Below are 19,645 nucleotides of genomic sequence, written 5' to 3' on the forward strand. Positions count from 1 at the left end.
GGGAGGATAGAAGACTTTGGGTGGGAAACGAGAAGCCTCGTCAAAAGGAACATCGTATCCTTCCAAAGGTATGAGACTAACCTTTTCGACGAATAAAGGAAGTTCATTGAATGCGGATAGAAGATGGAAGAAAGAGAGAGAAAGAGAAAGAGAGAGAGAGAGAGAGAGAGAGAGAGAGAGAGGAGTGAACATTGCTTGAAGAAGAAGAAGCACTGAGATAGCTCCCGTATCGGTATTCCGTACGACGACTGTATCGAGATTGATTCCCCGAAAGGTCAAAGTAGATTCTTAAGAAGTACGTGAATCGCATTCCGATATTATTACATTTACCACTTCCGTTAATCGAGACAGTTTCTTAACGATCAATTGACGACGTGTCTTAAATATCTTCTAGTAAGAATAAATTACATTTTTCTCCTAAAACCCCCTTAGACTAAATCCCCTTGCTCACTCCAATTTGTATTTAACAATAAAATATATCCTCTCTGTTATGTTAAATATCCTATGTTCGTGTTTCCCTCGTTATCAAATATTTCGATCTCTCTCGATCAATCATACTCAAGAAGCAAACTTTATCAAAGATATTAATCCTTTAAGATTTCGAATTGTAATAAATATTCTCTCTCTCTCTCTCTCTCTCTCTCTCTCGCACTGTCTCTATTTCTACTTCTCTCTCTATACCGTTTACGATCCCATTCTCCTATTGTTTATTGGATTAGATTATTAAAATAAAATAAATGACTCGATGAATTTCGAGCACGGACGCGTGCGCTTACGTGCACGGCAATCGGAAGAGGATTTCCTTCTTGAGAAAGTATATCCCCATTGGATTCGTTTCTACGAGCTTCAGGCGAACTACTACTTCGCGGTTTCATTCTCCCGGCGCAAATAAGAACGGCATTAGATTTATCCACATAGGAGGGGGACAGAAGAAGGAAAGGATCTACTGATGGAGAGAAGAGGAATAAGGAGGGTGAGAGGGAAGAGAGAAAGAAGGAGGGAAGCCTTTTCACGCATCCTCCTTCTAAGGCGGCAGAAAACGCGCGAGTGAAAAGCGATAAACGACACGTCACAACACGTCGCGCGATATCAATTCGATCATCCTACGTTGCGCGAAGATGCATACGAAAATACATTTTCTTGAGAATGTATTATCGGTAGCATGTACATATGTATGTACGTGTGAAAAGTGGAGACGACACGTTCTTCCCGTTGCAAAAGGCATGTAACGTAAAATCATCATAGGGATGGCTATATCGAATAGAAGGAATAAAAAATACATTTCCCTTCTCTTGTATCCATTAATAAAATATTGCATCCTTTAGTAGGATGTAAAGTTTTTTATAATGACATTTCTCTTTTTTTTCTTTTTTTTTCTTTCTTTTTTTGTGTTTTTTTTTTTTTTTTGGTCAAATTGAACTCCGGTGATCGATCTTATGTCTTCTTTGTTTTTTTTCCCTTCTTTTGCTTTTTTTCTCATTTTCTTCAACGAAAACATTCATCATATCGAGTTATCCGAAAAGTTAACGTGAACACCAACGCGTCAATCCTTTTTGCCTGTCACATATCTTGACGACACGACGCATGTATGTCCCTAATGGAAAATTTCCACTTTCTTCTGTAGCGTATTTTTCATTGTTCCATCGTAACGTTTTCTCCATTCTACTTCTCTTTCTATTCTCCTATTTTACAGTCGTCTCTCTACATCGATATATATATATATACACACACACACACACACACACATACACACACACTATATGTATCTGTATATGCATCTACTTCCTTTTCACGAATTTCATCTGAGTCAACTATAGAGGATGGGGCTGGTGTTATCTTTGCCGATTTTGCAGGTAGCTACCTAAGTTTCGTATGAGTGTTGGTATAGCAACAGTTATGCAAGTGTAGGTGAGTCGATGAGGTTCTACATCGCGGTATCGCATTCTCCTTGGAATCTAAAAATCCCTGATTCTTTTCGTTGGTGCACATTGTCGTCCATCAGACCGTCGTAAAATTCCTTATCTAGTTGGCCATTTTGGGGTTTAAGGAATCGGAAGCGGTGGTTCGGGTTATCTATAAAACTACCTGATATCATTTTCCTTCAGTCAATGTGTTATTTTGAGTATGAAAGAGCCAAAACATTATAGAGCTAAAATCAGAAACCTCTGTTTCTGACCTGCCACGAAAAAAACAAGATGATGGTCAAGGATTCGATGAAAATATATGACTGACAAAGTAAATTGTCATGTCACTTGATTAAAAAGTAAACTTTTGGAAATTGAAAAGTGTTGAAATGTACAAGTAAGCGATACTATAATATTTTTCAATGCCCGCAGTTGTGGAACATCGTGTGGCAGTAAATCGTTACATTTATCTTCTTTTTTTTTTTTTTTTAATATCGTCCCAACTGCACGGGTTATATTTTCGTAGTTTAATAAATGAAAAATCAATATAAAAGTCATGCCACAGCAAATAAACGCACGTGTTATTATAAAAAATTATAAAGAATTACAGGAAAGTACGAAAACATTTATAGCAAAAAGAAAGACGCACGTGGGGAAAGTTAAAAGAAGAAGGTAAAGATAAAGAGGGAAGAAAAAGAAATGTAAATAAGAAGAGTTTGTGGTCAGGAAGTCCTTAGAGATAGACGTAGTTGTGGGCAAGAATAAGAAGAGAAGGTGGAGGATGGTAGAAAGGAGGAGAAAGGGAAGAGAGTGTGAGAGAGGGATCGGCGGCAGCCGACGCCGTTTGTGGCTTTCGGCCGAGTCTGCTCGGCTCTGCTCGCTCAGTCGCACTCGAACCGCGCATCGGTCAGGGTCGCGCGCGCGTCACCCTCCGCTCCGCGCGACGAGCTACCCCTTTTCGTGTCGGCGTGTATGCGTGTCGTTCTATACTCTGTGGATCTACTACCCGCACGATACCACTATGGAACATGCGTTGTTTACCGACGACTCTTCCTGTTAAACACGCCCGGTGAATAAACCAATAAGTACGTCGGACTTTGCCTGATTGAAATTGGAATTCTCTTGAGCTCGAAGAAAGAAAGATAAATCCGTGTTCCGCGACTCCGATTGAATGTTTCAAAGACATCTTTATTGATAAATCTAAAGTTATTCAACGGAATGACAGTGTGAGATGTCGAAGTGTCACTCGAGTGTCGTCGGTGATACTTGAGAACAATTTTTTCTACTCAACTTTCTACGTGTATTTGGTTTTACCAAGGAAATCAGTGACACACCGTTAGAAACTTCTCACCCTTTTAATACTCGTCGGAGATACCCGTTGCCCTGGACCAACTATTCTTTTCCAAACAACTTTGGATTGCCTGGTGAGTACGAAACTTAAAAAGAGATGGATTGCCCTCGGTGTAATCTACTGGTGACACGACCTAACCTTCATAAGGGATAGTCATCCCGCGCTGTTAGCTCTCTTTCTCTCTCTCTCTCTCTCTTCCATCCCCTCTCTATCTTTCTGTTTGCAACTCCTTTCAACCCTCACTCCAGAAAACACACTTTTTTCTTTCTCCATAATCAGTTTTTTTTCGAACAATATATATGCTCTGTTTGACGATACGCGTGACGGATGATATGTAATCTTATTTGATGACAAGATAGAAGATCCATCGCGCTTATCTTCACCTAAGCAGCCCTTCCTGGAATTGATGACACTCGACGTATGATCGTCGTAAGAACAAGTGTTTACGATATCGTTCTGAAGTGAAGTATCATCGAGACTCTTACGTTCTGAAGACGTTCTTAACAGAAAACGTGACTTACGAACAATCTACGAATTTCTTCTTTTCTTCGACATTATTTCAACTCTAAAGAACCGTCACTAATCTTTGTTCTTATTGATCCAGTTGATATCAACGTACTGAAACGTAGAACCATTTTAATGAATCCTTTTGAATGAGACTTTTCCACCCTTTGTAATTTTAGCGACAAATCTCTCTCTCTCTCTCTCTGTCTCTCTTTATTTCCAGTGTTAGTGGAACTTTCTTCTACCTCTATTCATTTTAAGAACAAAAAAAAGGAATAAAAAAGAAGTGATAATTTTATGTATGAAGGGAAGTGGGAAATGTTAAAGATTACAGGAGGCTTCATTGGTGAGTGGAAGGTGACCTATAAATATTCACCGTCTTTTCGTACTCCATTGTCGTAAAATATACGAAAAGTTTTCGATCTAGAGAAGAGATGTGGGTTGAGGGGTAGAAGGATGAAGTGTGACGTTGTCCTGTATACCGAATGAATAAATGCATCTTTCGGTGTTCTTTCCGCAAGGTTTACTCTTCCTCGAACTTTTCGTATATTCGCGCACGTTTTTTCTAGCCTAGTAAAAATTTTTTATACTTAAAATGCAAAAATTCAAGGTGTCCGCGTGCCGAAATATAATCTTTGAGAATAATTACGAATTGGATGTGTACATAGCGTCCTTCTAAAAGTATTATTTAAGAGAAGGGATTATTTTGGTATTCGTATGTTTGTATTTATGACATCATCAAAAATAGATTTAAAATGTGCACACGGTCATTGAAGCATTCTTCCTAATCTATTTAACAATAAACGTCCGTAGTTTTCTAATCTAAGGAAAAAGAAATTAGAAAGAAGGATGAAGAGTGAAGATCCTCTGTAGCTAATTGGTTAATGTTCTTCATTAAGAAACGACGCTTCGAAAAGTAAGGGGATTAAAAATGGCTGTCGCGTAGATACTGAAAGGATAGAAAAGTGAAGAACTCGGAAAGAATTCTTTTATCGGATTCCCCATGGCTCGAGTTAAATCGATCGTTGATAATCCCGATTCGTGTTTTTGACGTTTAAACATTGTATCTAGCAGCGGTGATTTAGTATAACCTGCGGCGAAAACGTTAAGCGTCGATCGTCTCTAGAAAATAAAGTACGACATATTGCTTTCTTATATTTTAGTACTGTTGCCATGGAAACGGAGGGTTAAGAGGCATGCTTGGTTTGGACCAGGATAGTGAAGAAAATACTCCACTCGTAGCTTGTTCTCGTTGCTCTTAAGAATGACCTTAGAGAAATACCTATAGAGCCGTGTGACCTCTGTTACACGTGATCTGGCAATTAGGTGTAGCCAAGCATTTACTTCGTTGGTCAAAGGAAAGATATTTTCGTTCTTGCAATGCTATAGTCTGTAAGAGAAAAGAGAAAGAAAAATATTTGAAGTATCTATTGCTGGTTATCGTTCTTTTATACGTTTGCAATCGATTGATACATAGGTACGTATATATATATTTTTTTTTCTATTTTTTCTTTCGATTTCACCAAATTGACAGAATTCATCGTCGGTAACGTTTTTCATTGCTTCTGTAGTATATAGTTCAAAAATAATCAATAAGAGATCATATCCTGATGGAATCGAATTTTGACGTTATACATTCGATATGTTGTACAATTAAATTTCGTTGGTTCGTAAATTTTCATATGCAATGCCCGCATTTATCGTTCCCGTTTAAATGTTTACCATTTACCCAATGAGCTCACTTTTGTTGGTAATGTAATATATGGTGAAATTGATGATCCGCTTATGTCATCATCTATAACGAAATTAAATATTCCGTCAATTTTATATTTTTCATATCTCTCCTTTCCATTACATCAGTTTACCAATGATCAACGATGAAATTTCGAATCTATTAAAATATTAATAATCTTTCAGATCAGATAGAAACTGAAATGATACAGCCAATAATATAAATTCACAATCGACGTATTATTATATTACTAATTCATCAAACTATAATTCATATAATATTTACACTTCTTTGACGGTTTGATAAGAAGTGCGTTTTTAAATAGAACAACGACATGTTTGGTCAGCATAAAATAATCGATTGAATGGTCTAGGCATTAGCCGTAACGATCGTAAGTGCAACACAGTGCTTTATAAGAATCGTAGAGTTTGAGGTGGTCTCGTACGACGTTTCGATTTCTGCGCCGTGCAAGAAAGTATGAGAAATTGAAAGATTTGAGATAGGCGAGGTCGATGTAGGTCTTTTAAAGAGAGAAAGAGAGAAAGAAAGAGAGAGAGACGTGTACGGGCTCAGCACAGAGTCGCGTGAAACCGAGTGACTTATACCCTCGTCCTTACTACACGAGAATACACTTATGCGCCAAGGCATTCATTTTCCGCTATCGTGAGCTATACTCTCTCTCTCTCTCTCTTTTTCTCTTTCTCTCTGTCTCTCTCTCTCTCTCTCTCCCTTTCACTTGGCCGAGCTAGCAGGGAGATTGAAAAATTCTAGATAAGATGTTAAACTATCGTACCGGCTTACTACAATTGAACTTCCTTTCGAGTGTCTCTTCAACACTTCCGTTTTTTTTGCACGTGTTCGCAAATATGAAAATAATGAATCCAAACGTGATCCTATTTGATTTGTCCTATACGAGATAGAATCTTTTCCCTGGAAGGAGCCCCTTTTTTTCCAATAAATTGAAAATTGGCTCGTAGAGATGATTTAAATTCTTCAAATAATATATGTACATATGTACGTACATATATATACTATAGAAGTATACTATAGAAGACGGCCGTTAATATAAAGAATCGTCCCTATCTACTGGCACCCTTCGTAGATCGAGGAAAAAATATGTTCTACCATCGGTGACTTATATTCGTGAATTATTGTTCGGTATGGATTCTATAAACGAGTTTCTCCAGTCGCAAAAGCAGTTTCGTTTCATGATGTACACTCGCTGTAAAATCCGAAACTCATCGTATTTGCCGAAATTAATCGCGGCCGGACTCTCACTGTTGCCAGTTGAAATGCACGAAGTTACGAATTCCTTCCACTCGTTCCCCACCCTCATCCCTCTCCGCTCCCTCTCCCCCTCTTCCAATCCCAACTAGCTCACTTCGGTCCGTGCATATTTCGAATGACAACGCGAAATTATTTACCGCGCGTTTGCACACGAGTCTCGTATTAATGTCTTTCATCTACGTACCTTCGATGTACATATCTATGTCTGTGGATATATGTATTTATACATACATATATATATATATATATATATGCACACACAGACATACATATATATATATATATAAACCTTTTATAAAACTATACTTCGTCGTACACGTGGAACGTCGACGTTGGCGCACGTGCGTGCTAATTATACGCTTAATTACGAAATGATTACCTGTAAAATGCCTTCTAATTAACGATCATGCACGGCGCAACGCTCTTTCATTAGAGAGAGCTACCCTTGTATACGAATCAAGCGTGGAATAAATTATAAATATGATTTATAATCGCTCCCGGTGAAACACCCGCGGCATGTATTCGAAAATTGTTACCGTCGATGCATCTCCCTCTTTCTCTTTTTTATTCTCTCTCTTTCTCTCTCTCTCTCTCTCTCTCTCTCTCTCTCTCTTCGCTTCAAAATAGTCGTTTCAACCAGTATCTTAAAAATAGGAGGTTTAACGTTAATGTCATACAACGTCTAGCACAGATATATAATTTTCTGAATCCGTGCTAACGCGCTTGAGAACTTGCCCGGGGAGTTAGCATGATTCATAAAAGGTTCTACTGAGAACTAAACGGAAATACTTTCTTTTCGTGTTGTTGTGTCGTTAATGCACGGTATCGTAGGTGGAAGCCCGTTTATGAACGATCATACGGTATAATGTGGTAACCGTTGTACTTTTCAATGGAGGTAGACAGAAATATGTGTAAAGAAAAAAGAAAAAGGAAAAAAGAACATTTAAAATTTCCATTTGTTCGTAATACGCAGTAGTTCCTATCACGAACTCCATACTCGGACAAGAAAGAACACAATGCGGGGGTTGGCAACTGAAGCTAAAGCTCGTCTCGGCTAGCGCCGTTTCGAGTGGATGAAAAGGTGTGCATGAAAATGTTTTGAAGTATAATGGTGGTGCTTGACCGAAATAGCAAGCCGCGGAGTCGAGAAAGTGTTTTCAAAGGCTGTGATACTTGCAACGTGACTACTGTATTCGCGTTCGTATCCTCTGTCGGAGATAGGCATAGAAGTGGTAATGGTACCTTTGAGGAGTAGAAAAGAATACACTGAGAAAAAGATAGAGAATGCTTTCTCAAGAGTTTCATACGTTTTTTAGGATTTCGATTCATCGACACTGACATGAGATCTTTTTTCTTCTTTTTCTTTTCTTTCTTTTCTTTCTTCTTCTCTTTTTCTTTTTCTTTTTTTTTTTTTTTAACAACAACGTCTCATTCCTTCAGATGAATTCTTAAAGTGTGTTGGTGTATGTGCCCCTGTTGCTTTGGCATGGTATTAGTAAAAAAGAAATACTCTTTTGAAGTACTAATTAGAAAGTAAATTTATGATAAAGTCTATTGTATCAAACATCTTCAGATGAATTAAATTTGATTTGAACGAAACATTGCAAAGGAAGTAATGAGGTAAATTTATAAGTACTACAGCATTAATCGTAAAAGTAATCATAAGATTTTCTATTGAATTGGATAGACCTGATTGGAATCGAAGGTTAAAGGTCCAATTCAGTATAATGAAATGTTATATTCAAACCAGGTCAAGATAGAGCGAATTATAACGGAACAAAACATCAAATCATTTCAACATTGCAATCAAGGATCACAAAGGATTAAGGAACAATTGTAAGGTGTGCATTCAACTCTATTTGAGTTTTCAATAATCCTATTTACAGGCTAATTTTCAGTGAAATTGAAATATGTATCGACAGAAATAGAAGGATTTCGAATAGGAATGACGATTCCGGTTTTAATCATGAATTCGCTAATCTCTTTCACCAAACTCAATCTTACGAGATCCTTATGTTTTCTCCATATTTCTGGTGAACCTCTCATCCGGAGTAGAAACTCAAAATGTACTTTATACGGTTTGAAAATCCACTTTTATCCATGTAAGAGCTAGTGCCATGCTAAGCTTAAAGAGAGACTTACTGTCAATTTAACTTTTGAGATTGACTCGCTACGAAATTTAATTTTCTTCGAAAGTTAAACCTTTGCGAGATCAACAACACGAACTCGAGTTGCCGTGATAAGGGGAATCTTTTTTTTAATGTAATCGCAAGATGCACAACACAAACGAATGCAACCTTAAAGATATCAGAGGCTTTTAAAATTTAAAATTTCTTCTTTTTTTCTTCAATGTAACGCTCGAAAGTAAAGTAAATCTGTTTTATCTGACGACGTCTTTTCAAATACCTACTTCTTTTTTTCTAATCCATCGATATTACCAATTGGTTTCTATGGGATTCCTAAATGAACATGAACATCCTTTGAGCACAATTCCATTATCATACTCGAGCAGTTACTCACTTCGACGATAGAGACATAATCGAGCCAATAATATCGTCCTCGTTGAAGTACAAATCACTTTCACCAAGAAGATCGAATAACAGGAACCAATATCCATGCTCATGCGTTCTGTATCAATATAACCCAGTTCAGAACGATCGAAAAAAGTAATAACAGAGGTAACACACAGAGATAACACAGAAGTATCCAAAAAACGATAAATGTTTTCAACACGCATTCGTAGAAGAAAATAAAGAAGGAGAAGGGTTGCATTGGAGATATCTACCGAGCATTATTGAAAATCCGTATGCGTCTGAGTAAGGTGGTGATAGCAGTTTGGGATGAGGAAGTTTCTTTGGAGGAGGGAAGAAGGAAGCCAAAGATACTTTGGTTCCCTTTTAGGTATTCGTGCATAAACGGCACCATGCCTGCAGCAATGTGGCAGTGCCTTCAATACTAAAGACACCAAAGAGAGACAGAGAGAGAGAGAGAGAGAGAGAGAGAGATCTCAGCAAGCGAGCGCTCGTCTAGTTCGAGTCTGTGTTGGCAGAGTACGAAGAGACAAAGACCGGCAGCTTTAGAGAAACCACCTTCGTCTAACGGCCTTGGATAGAGAACACCCTAAGATTCCGGATATGCAACTTCGATGGGATAGTTTGCCGATGGAATTTCCTCGTGAATGCTCTGGCACGTCGCCCGTCTTTCGACTATCATCGACGCTGCGCGTAATCCCGTGGGAAAGATGGCTGCTTTCAGAAATAAGGGATGCTTCATAACTGTCGGATGAGTGCTTGCTTGACCATACCACAGGGGAATTTTGAAATTGCCGCGGTCATGGGCAAACGCTTCTCGTATCTTTCAATTTTGAGAGAGAGAGAGAGAGAGAGAATGAATGTCCAGACTCTCTAAGGAACTATCGTCAGATTAACAGAAAGTGAAAATCGCATAGAAAAAATTATAGATAAATTGGTAATCCGATGATTTAATTATAGAGGATAGAGTAAGTTTGATATTTTCAAGTTGAACATACGGCTGGTGTAAATGAATTAGTGTTTCTTCCGGATACTTTGAACAGCAATTCAGTAAATAGAAGGAATAGTGGCAAGACACGTATTCGTTTGGCCCGGTACGACGTATGTATTCTCTCTCTCTCTCTCTCTTTCTCTTTTTCTCTAAAGCGATATGAAACTTTTAGAGATGAAGACATTTTGTCAGAAGGAATAACATAAAGCTGAAGTAATGTCTCGCGAGACGACACTCGATAGGACAATTTTTATAGGCAGAATCAAGTTCTGATGTGAAATTGATTACACCATAAAGTTTGGAACAAAAGTTTGAGAAGTTCTATGACGTCGCATTCGCTCGAAGTACGACCAAAGTTCAATACGGTTTTTTATTTATTTTTTTTCTTTCTTTCTTTCTTTCTTTCCTTTTTTTTTTATTGTAACTCGTTATCCAAAAATTTCTTTAATGGCATCGGAAGATTCGTTTACTTCTTTTTTTTTGTGGAACGGTGAACAAAAGAGAAAAAAACAATCCTTTGATTTAAAATTCTATTGAACAATCGGAAATATGATGTAACAGATTGGAAAAACAAAAATTTTATTCCGATTGTTCTGAAACTTTTGACAAGCATTTATTTATTTTGATTACTACTCGACTTGTCCTAACAAGGAACGTTGATTTCTTTTAGAATAAGCGTTCTTCTCGTTTAGTTCTGAACGATGTTATTCAAGTAGCCTTAAAAAAGATTACTCTTAACAATGGAGAACAAGGAGGAGGATCAAGCGCGATTATTAATTCCAGTACACCGAAGATAAAGACCGACATGAGTAAGAAAGAAAAGAAGGGTAGAAAAATTTGAATGGAAAATCTATAAATTACAATGTATTATCATGGAATTAATATCCAGATCGGGGTTTCTTAATAATAAATAATATTTAAAAACTAATTTATTTAATTCATTGTCTGTTCATAAATTTTCTACATTTTTCTTTAATAACATTCTGTTTTTAAAGAGAAATGAACGAGAAAGAAAGAGAGAGAGAGAGAGAATAAAATTAAATGGAAAAGTATTGAGTTGGAAAATAAGAAATTCGTATTCCACGTAGCAAAGACATCTTCAAGAAATTTGGGAAGGACTGTTTTCTCGAGAAGAAAAATTTTCAAGAGACGATAAGAGGACAGAAATCGATTCCCGTTGCGTAAACGCAAAAGAATATCAGGTCTACGACCTTTTCTCTTTCTGCTCGTTTTAAATTCATTTCGTTGCGCGGAACGAAAAATTACACGGATACTATGCTTCGTTTTGGACTTTATCGGCTTTAATGTCACCGTACGGGCCAATATTAAACTCGATATAAACGGCTGGTCGCGCCCAATTTGGTAGGAAAAGCGTAACTGGGGAGTAAAAAATGTGTGACTCTGCTCGAACAGAGAGAGGGAGGGAGAGAGAAAGAGAGGGAGAGAGAAAAAGAGGGAGAGAGAAAGAGAGAGAGGGAAGGAGGAAAGAGAAAGACATACTATTCTGGTGTATATGTATATGAGTCTCGCTAGTGCAAAAGTATCTCTATGGGATACGTTTTATTTTACACGACGGACATGCCGTATCAGCGTGTGGAAAGTAGAGCATACTGCTTTAACGTGCGACAGAGAAAGAGAGAGTCCATAGGGTAACTATTTTCTCGCCCTTGCGAAGCCACCGTCGAGTTTTTTGTAGGGTGATTCTAACTGGGGAGGAGAGACAAGCAAATATTTTAGAACGGCTGATAACTGCTATCGCGCGTGAAAACGTTTCTCTCTTTGTCTTTTTTTCATTTTTTTTTTTTTGTTTCTTCATAGAAGAGAAACGTATGTACAACTTGATGAATAGAATAACGAGAGAGACAAAGACAGGGAAAGAGAACTACAAGCAGGAGATAAATTTTGGAACAGCCTTCATTCTTGAAAATCACGAAGTAAGCTAGTTCTTCACAAAGTAGGATCACGTACTTGTCATTAAATTAAGCCGAATGGTCCATTTCTACAAACAAATCCGAATACTAAGATAGGTGAAGAAGAAAGAAAGAGAAAGAGAGAGAAAGAGAATATATGTATGCGTATGTGTTGATACAAGCAAGGCCGATTGCCTCTTTTCTTTAGACCAGCTCTTCAGAATTTCTCGATAGAAGAAAAATCGAAGGTATGCCTCTATCTCTTTCTTTCTTGCTTTTTTGCTCTCATTGAATCGATGTACGGTTCTGATCCTTTTCGTTTGCTCCTAACTTTCGATTCGATATAACCCTTTTTCAACTAGAAATCCTCTATTTCTTTCACGTGTAGGAGATATCTTTCGATTGAAAGGATTTCTTAAAAACTTTACTTTGTCTATCGATCAAAGATATAGTATTTTCCTTAACAAGTTTGTAACGATTACGTAAAATCTTCGAAGAAAACGTACGAGATACGTACGTATCTACCCCTTGTGTAGCAAATGAAACGTGACATTAAGCTTCGATCGATTCTACCATCTTCAAGTAAACTATTCGGATGCATTAAGAATTGATAATTGAAATTCCAAGAGGAAGTTCAACTGGAAAAATGTTAAAAGCATTGAAATCGATGGGACTTACCTGTTTTGAACCCTTTTATATCGCGTTCTACATCTGTAAAGATCTCGAAGCAAAGAACGCTGAAAGTTTCAAGCTGCTTGCATTCGCTTGAGTTATCGTTCTCTTACTCTCTCTATCTCTCTCCACCTTTCTCTCTCTCTGTCTCTTTTTCTCTCACTCTATCTCTATCTCTATCTCTATCTCTATCTTTATCTCTCTTTGTCTCTCTTTCCCTCTCTCTTTCTCTTTTTCTCTATCTCTCTTTCTGCCTTTTTGCGGACAGTAAAGCGAGGTCGTGGGTCAACAAAGTAAATTTACGCCGATGAGAAAATTCCACGCGTATTTGCTTGGCCGGTAGAACGGAATGAAATTTTCGTAAACTCGTTCTAGGATAAAATCGAATTTGTTATTGCCTAAGCGCGAACTACAACTACTACTACTACTACTACTACTACTACTACTACTACTACTACTACTACTACTACTACTATTACTACTACTACTACTACTACTACTACTACTACAATTACTATTACTATTACTACTACTATTACTATAACTACTACTACTATTACAATTACTATTACTACTACTATTACTACAACTGCAACTATTACCACCACTACTACTACTACTACTACTACTACTACTACTACTACTACTACTACTACTACTACTACTATCACTACTATTACTACTACTACTACTACTACTACTACTACTATTACTATTACTACTAGTGCTACTACTATTACTATTAAAACTACTACTGCTATTAGGACTATTATTACTACTATTACTATTACTATAAATTTATCAGCGTACAAAGTTGTTAGATATTCATTGTATATGTCAATCGCTCACAACCACATTTCCACTCAAGAAAATGTCGAAGAAGCGCAAATAAAAAATAGAAGAAAGAAAGAAAGAAAGGAAAAGGGAAATGAACTGACGAACGAACGAACGAACGAACGAACGAATGAACGAACCAACGAATGAAACGAACACAAGCAAACTTTTTTAATCCCGCCAAGTATATTCAGAATAAATCGATGAATCGAACGTTTCAAAACCGAAGCTGTTGCAATACTGTCGTAAAAAACAATAAACTTCCTGCGCAAATTTTCTGTCGGAGAAGTTAGGGGGAGGGAGGATCGGTGGAAACATCGAAACTTTGAAGTTAAATTTCACCGCTTCGATTGGAGCTCTAATCATCAGAAAAAATATATATATATATAAAGAGAGAAAGATATTACATTACTCTAATTTCGAATTACTTTTCGATACTCGAAATGTTCAAACGATATGCAAATTTTAATGCAACGGCTTTAAGAGGACATTTTAGGAATCAATAAAATTTGCAAATCGTTTTTTTCTTTTTTCTTTCTTTCTTTTTTTCTTCTTTTAATCCACGTGGATGCCATTTGCGTTAGTCTTTATTCACCACTTCCCGCGGGAGATAGAGAGATAGAATGTCTGGCTATTAAGCAAGATATCGATTCGCGGTTTGCCGAATTAAACGACTGTATACCTACGACGATTTTGGCATATTAGTCCGGGGCATTGACCGAAGCTCGGAGCCATCAACGAAACCTGATCGGTTTCTCTCTCTCTCTCTTTCTCTCGTAGTCTCAATAGTCGATAATAATTTGAACGTGCTAACGAAGTTTTCTATGATATCTCAACAAAGCTCATTCCGCACAGCATTTTCTGAATACAAAAATAATCGCTAACGATTGTTTACTCAGCGATAATAGTTAATAAAATCGACCACTTCCGAGATTCGATTGGAAGTTATCGAATCGCGAGGATATTGCAAGAGATTTTCTAAAATAATGAAGAATTAATTAAAACACGGAGAGAGAAAAATGGAAAGAGAAAAAGAGAGAGGAAAAAGAGAGAGAGAGAAAAAGAGAGAGAGAGAGAGAAAAACATTGAGAAAATTTCATTCTTCTTTTATTTATATTAATATAATAGTACACAATGATATTGTTTTGATCTTACACCGACCTGTTTTTGTTTTGGTAATAAGGTAAGACACGCTCGATCTTTGTCTTCGTTATCTGTTTTCAAGGATGAAAAATATATGCGTCATTCGTGTCGGGACGTCCTCAGTCTAGTACGAACCATCGTTTGGTGTAGAAGATATTTATGTAAGTACTGCTTATATGTAATATAATTTCGTATTTTATTTTTTATGTCTTAAAATTAATCGGATATTTTAATGAAACCGATATACGAGATCAGAATATACGATTACTTTTAGCGTGCATACCTTAATTTTTAACAATTATTTATACTAATAATTTCTCTTCTGTAGCTCGTTTATCCTAACTAATTTCATAGGATGAAAATTCTATCGTAATTAAATGGATAGAGAGAGATAGGAAAGAGAGAGAGAGAGAGAGAGAGAGAGAGAGAGAGAGAGAGAGAGAGAGAGAGAGAGAGAGAGAGAAAGAGAGAGAAAAAGAAACACTGAGAAACTTTCATTCTTCTTTTATTTATATTAATATAATAGTATACAACGTTATTGTTTTGACCTTACACCGAACTGTTTTTATTTTGGTAATAAGGTAAGACACGCTCGATCTTTGTCTCCGTTATCTGTTCTCAAGGATGAAAAATATATGCGTCATTCGTGTCGGGACGTCCTCAGTCTAGTACGAACTATCGTTTGATGTAGAAGATATTTATGTAAGTACTACGTAAACGTAATATAATTTCGTATTTTATTCTCTACATCTTAAAATTAATCGGAAATTTTAATGAAACCGATATACGAGATCAGAATATACCATTACTTTTAGCGTGCGTACCTTAATCTTTAATAATTATTTATACTAACAATTTCTCTTCTGTAGCTCGTTCATCCTAACTAATTTCATAGGATGAAAATTCTATCGTAATTAAATGGATAGAGAGAGACAGAGAGAGAGAGAGAGAGAGAGGGAGAGAGAGAAGGTTGTTTCTTGTAGGAAACACGCTAAGTGTTTTTCGAAACTCGGTTTGTGTCTCGTAACGTTCAAGTAGTTATCGTGAATAGGTATTACGATATGGAGAGTACTTAATACCAATTAACAATAGTTAACAGTAATGAGTTCGCGAGTTACTGCCGATGATGGCAGTAGCGAAGGAATCTTCACATTTCTGGCAAGGTCTAAAGTGTACCCTTCTCTCATCCCTTTTGACTAATTTCACGGTGTAACCATTCCGGGATGCACTCGTTCGTGATTCGAAAAGTTTTCCTCGTCGAAAGTTTCGAGAATTTTCGGATGAGAGGAGAAAGATTTTCTCTTACGAAACAGAGAAAATTGGTAGAGCATTTTCTCGAAACAGAATTCTTTCTTTTTTCCTTCTATTTCATTTTTTTGCCGTCTTTCCTTGTATATATATATATATATATATATATATATATATATATATATATATATTGCGTGGTTTTTAGCCAGGATATTCGTGCGAACTTAATACCACGTCCATCGTATCGGCTTAACGTTTCTCGCGTAGTAACAGCAAAGCTTTCTTATTCCTCGATTTCGTCTTTAACAGACGACGTAGGCAGCTTATTTCGTAGGACGACTTTAGTAATCCTCTAGATTTTACCACGCCAAAAGATGGAAGAACGCTCTCACTGGTCCTTCGTTCGCGTCACTCAAGATAGAAGAAACAAGAAAGAAGCAACAAAAATCGATTACAAGATGGATAATATCCATGTTGCCGGGAACACGCTATTTTTTTCTCCTCAAGGGCGATTTAATTATCGACAATTTTTTCTAAATTTTAAACGACAGCGTTTGTTTATTACATAGTTAATAATAATATTCTAACGATATTATAGGAACATATTTTGTATTATAGCACTAAATTATTCTCTGATATATTACTGAAGAATAAGAGAAATATATTCTCTATGAAATCAATATAAAAGAGAAACCGTACGGGTATTCCCTCATGATACCTCAGTACATCTTCAAACGATTGACAATTTTCTTTTCCCAAGGCGACCAAACCGAGTGCACTTGCTCTTCGGTATTCTAGATTGATAGCTAGACCAAAGTAGATCCTGTGTTGCTGGCAGAAACAGATGGGACCCTGCACAAGGAGAAAGAGAAAGACAAAGAGAAAGAGAGAGAGAGAGAGAGAGAGAGAGAGAGAGAGAGAGGTAGAGAAGTAGAGAGGGAGAGGGACGGAGAATAAGAGAAGTGGGATTGAGATTCTCGGGGGTTGCTAAGTAGCATTTAATTGTACGCTTCATTTGAGTTGGTTAGCGCAGTCGCGTTATAGTTTCGCATGTAAAACCTTTTCTAGGTTTAACCTCCACCGCACTAGCTACGAAACATCTACCTGTACTTTATAACATGTTTAATCGTCGGCAAGAATTTAATTTAAAAAGCAAAGCTTTATCTTTTTCTCTTGATTACTTTGCTATGTATAAAATACAGATACTTTGACGTTTAAGCTAGTTCATTATCAGAAATAATCCGATCACTGGTAATACGTCTAAGGATCGAAAGCGAGCTGAGACCGTATCAATGCTTTTTTGTACGTCGCTTCGTTCGAACGGACTTGTGTTGCCTGTCTGCCTTTGAGACTTCGAAATGCGGGCATGAAAATAAAAAAATATAAAAGGGGAAGGAGGATGTTTCACTTCCATCCATAACTCCTCCTACCCCTCTTTACTTTTCTCTACATATCTCTCTTACTCACTCTTTGATAATCGAGAACGCTTTGCAGTCTGAAACCCGTGATATCCTCGGCTCTCTTTATCGCAAAAGCTTAAGAACGGCTTCATGTCATAAACGTTCCATTTCGTGGGCGATATGAGAGAAGAAAAATAAAGTGACTTTAAATCTAACGAAGGGAGAGGAAGAAGTAAATCAACGAGATACTACATATATACATACATACACGCGTTTCTTTTGTGCCTCCTATCTATCTTTTTCTCGCTGCTTCTCCTTTTCTTTTGACTTTCTTATTCTGCGTTTTCTTCCCTTTTTTTCTTTCTTTCTTTTTCTTTTTTTGGCTTCTTCCACTCAAGGTGAATCTTCCGATTCCGCGACTTTGCTATTTTTAGTTGGAACGTAAAGTCAGTGAAGTGCGCGTCTTTTACCTCGCTTCAAGAACGTTCAGCCCCTTTCAAGTGTCTTCTTTTCTTTGATATTGTAAGATTTACAACGCGTCGTGTTCGATCTAAGTAACTACGCAAGATTCGAATTCACATAGTTTAGCGATTTAAAGTGATACATTATCATTGAAATTATTATCGATATATTCTGAATATCTTTATCATTAAAATTATTATTAATATATTATCACCAATATATTCTGTTGAACGCGATGAAGAGAATTTATGGAAATTAATTGAATTTTCAGGTATCCTTATATCGTACCTATAAATAAAAAGAAAAAAAAACAGGAGAAAGAAAAGAAAAAAGAAGAAAGTATTAACATAGCGGTCCCAATTGAGAAAGTTTACCTATTGGCAACGAAGTGCTTTACCAACGGTGAGCGTTTGAAACGGGTTAAAAAAAGAACAAAAGAAAAATTGAAAAACCATGTTTCCTGACTCTTTTGTGAGTACCAATCCTTTTCAATCATTTATTTTGTTCCGTTAACAGCCCGATCGAAGTGCTTTTAATAAAATCAAAGATACGAGAACGTAGAAGTGAAAGCATTTTACAAGTACTTTGCCTGGCTTTTTTTCCGTTCTCAAAATTTCACTGACACGTTGAAATTTTTTTGATATCGTTGGTTATTGGTCAGTCGTATATTAGCCATGATTCAAATTATCGATTCGGTCAAATAAATTAGAAACCTCGGTCGTTAATGGTTCGACGAATTTTTTCGGTGTAAATGGATAGTCGCTAAGGGATTTGAATAATTAGGACAATTTTGTAATTACGATTGGCACGTGCTAATTGGCATAACAAAGATATATGTATCGTCGTAAAAAATATATACAAAAAGTATTATAGAATTTAATTGTAGCACGATGATATTTGTTTATAGAAATCAGTATTTAACCGATTTAAATATAATTTTTGTGATTTCAAAGATGTGAGTAAGAGATACTAATAAGCTTTTCTCAATGAGGAATGGGTGTCGATCAACGTCCGTCCAAATAATTCAAACGTCGACTTTCTCTCTCTCTCTCTTTCTCTTTTTCTCTTTTTCTCTCTTTCTCTCTCTCTTTCTCTGTCTTTCCCTCTGTCTAGCTGCGCCTGTTCGGCTATTATCGATTTTCGGAACGTTTCGACGTGAAATCTCGACGTCGTTGGGAGACCTCGCGCTAACCACCATTCGCCACCCGTCGAGTTGACGTATTATCGATTATGTGCCTCCAACTATGAATAATCGCAGTGAACTTGTATGCCTGGTCTGAAACTTTTGACGGAAGGCGGGGTGGTTAACCGCAGGACAGATACGGAAGCAGACCAGAATCGAATCGTCTACTATCGTTATTAAGAAGTTGATTGGAAGAACCTACGACTGGCATAAATATGCAAATCATCGAATAGAAGGAAATTCCATTATGTTGGGATCGATTCGATCGACAAATTTTATAATGAACCCGACCCGGTGCTAGTCTGATTATAATAAGGATTGATCGTTCTGACGATGCAATTTCAAATATATACATAATTCAATGAGAGATGCTTTGCATATACAGATAATTCGCAACCATAATTATATTGTAATTAGAGGTCGAATGTGATATTTAGATGTCACGAAACAACGAGCATTTTTTTTTTTAGCGAATCCAATTGTTTCTGTAGTT

At 36.9% G+C, this 19,645-nt stretch overlaps 1 protein-coding gene across 6 annotated transcripts in view; it reads left to right on the forward strand.

Annotated features, from left to right (window-relative positions):
• Window positions 1-2,674: 2,674 nt before the first annotated feature.
• Window positions 2,675-19,645, forward strand: part of LOC127067493 (discoidin domain-containing receptor 2) — a 145,525-nt gene continuing 128,554 nt past the window's right edge. For 2 of the 6 annotated variants that reach the window (XM_051002477.1, XM_051002478.1), the window contains exons 1-2: window positions 2,675-3,328; window positions 14,942-15,020. The gene's annotated coding sequence lies outside the window, so the exon portion shown is untranslated. The remainder of the gene's footprint in view (window positions 3,329-14,941; window positions 15,021-19,645) is intronic. The other 4 variants (XM_051002476.1, XM_051002479.1, XM_051002481.1 and 1 more) reach the window with 3 other exon arrangements.

This window comes from Vespula vulgaris, chromosome 11 (assembly GCF_905475345.1).
Source record: "Vespula vulgaris chromosome 11, iyVesVulg1.1, whole genome shotgun sequence".
Classification (NCBI taxonomy): domain Eukaryota; kingdom Metazoa; phylum Arthropoda; class Insecta; order Hymenoptera; family Vespidae; genus Vespula; species Vespula vulgaris.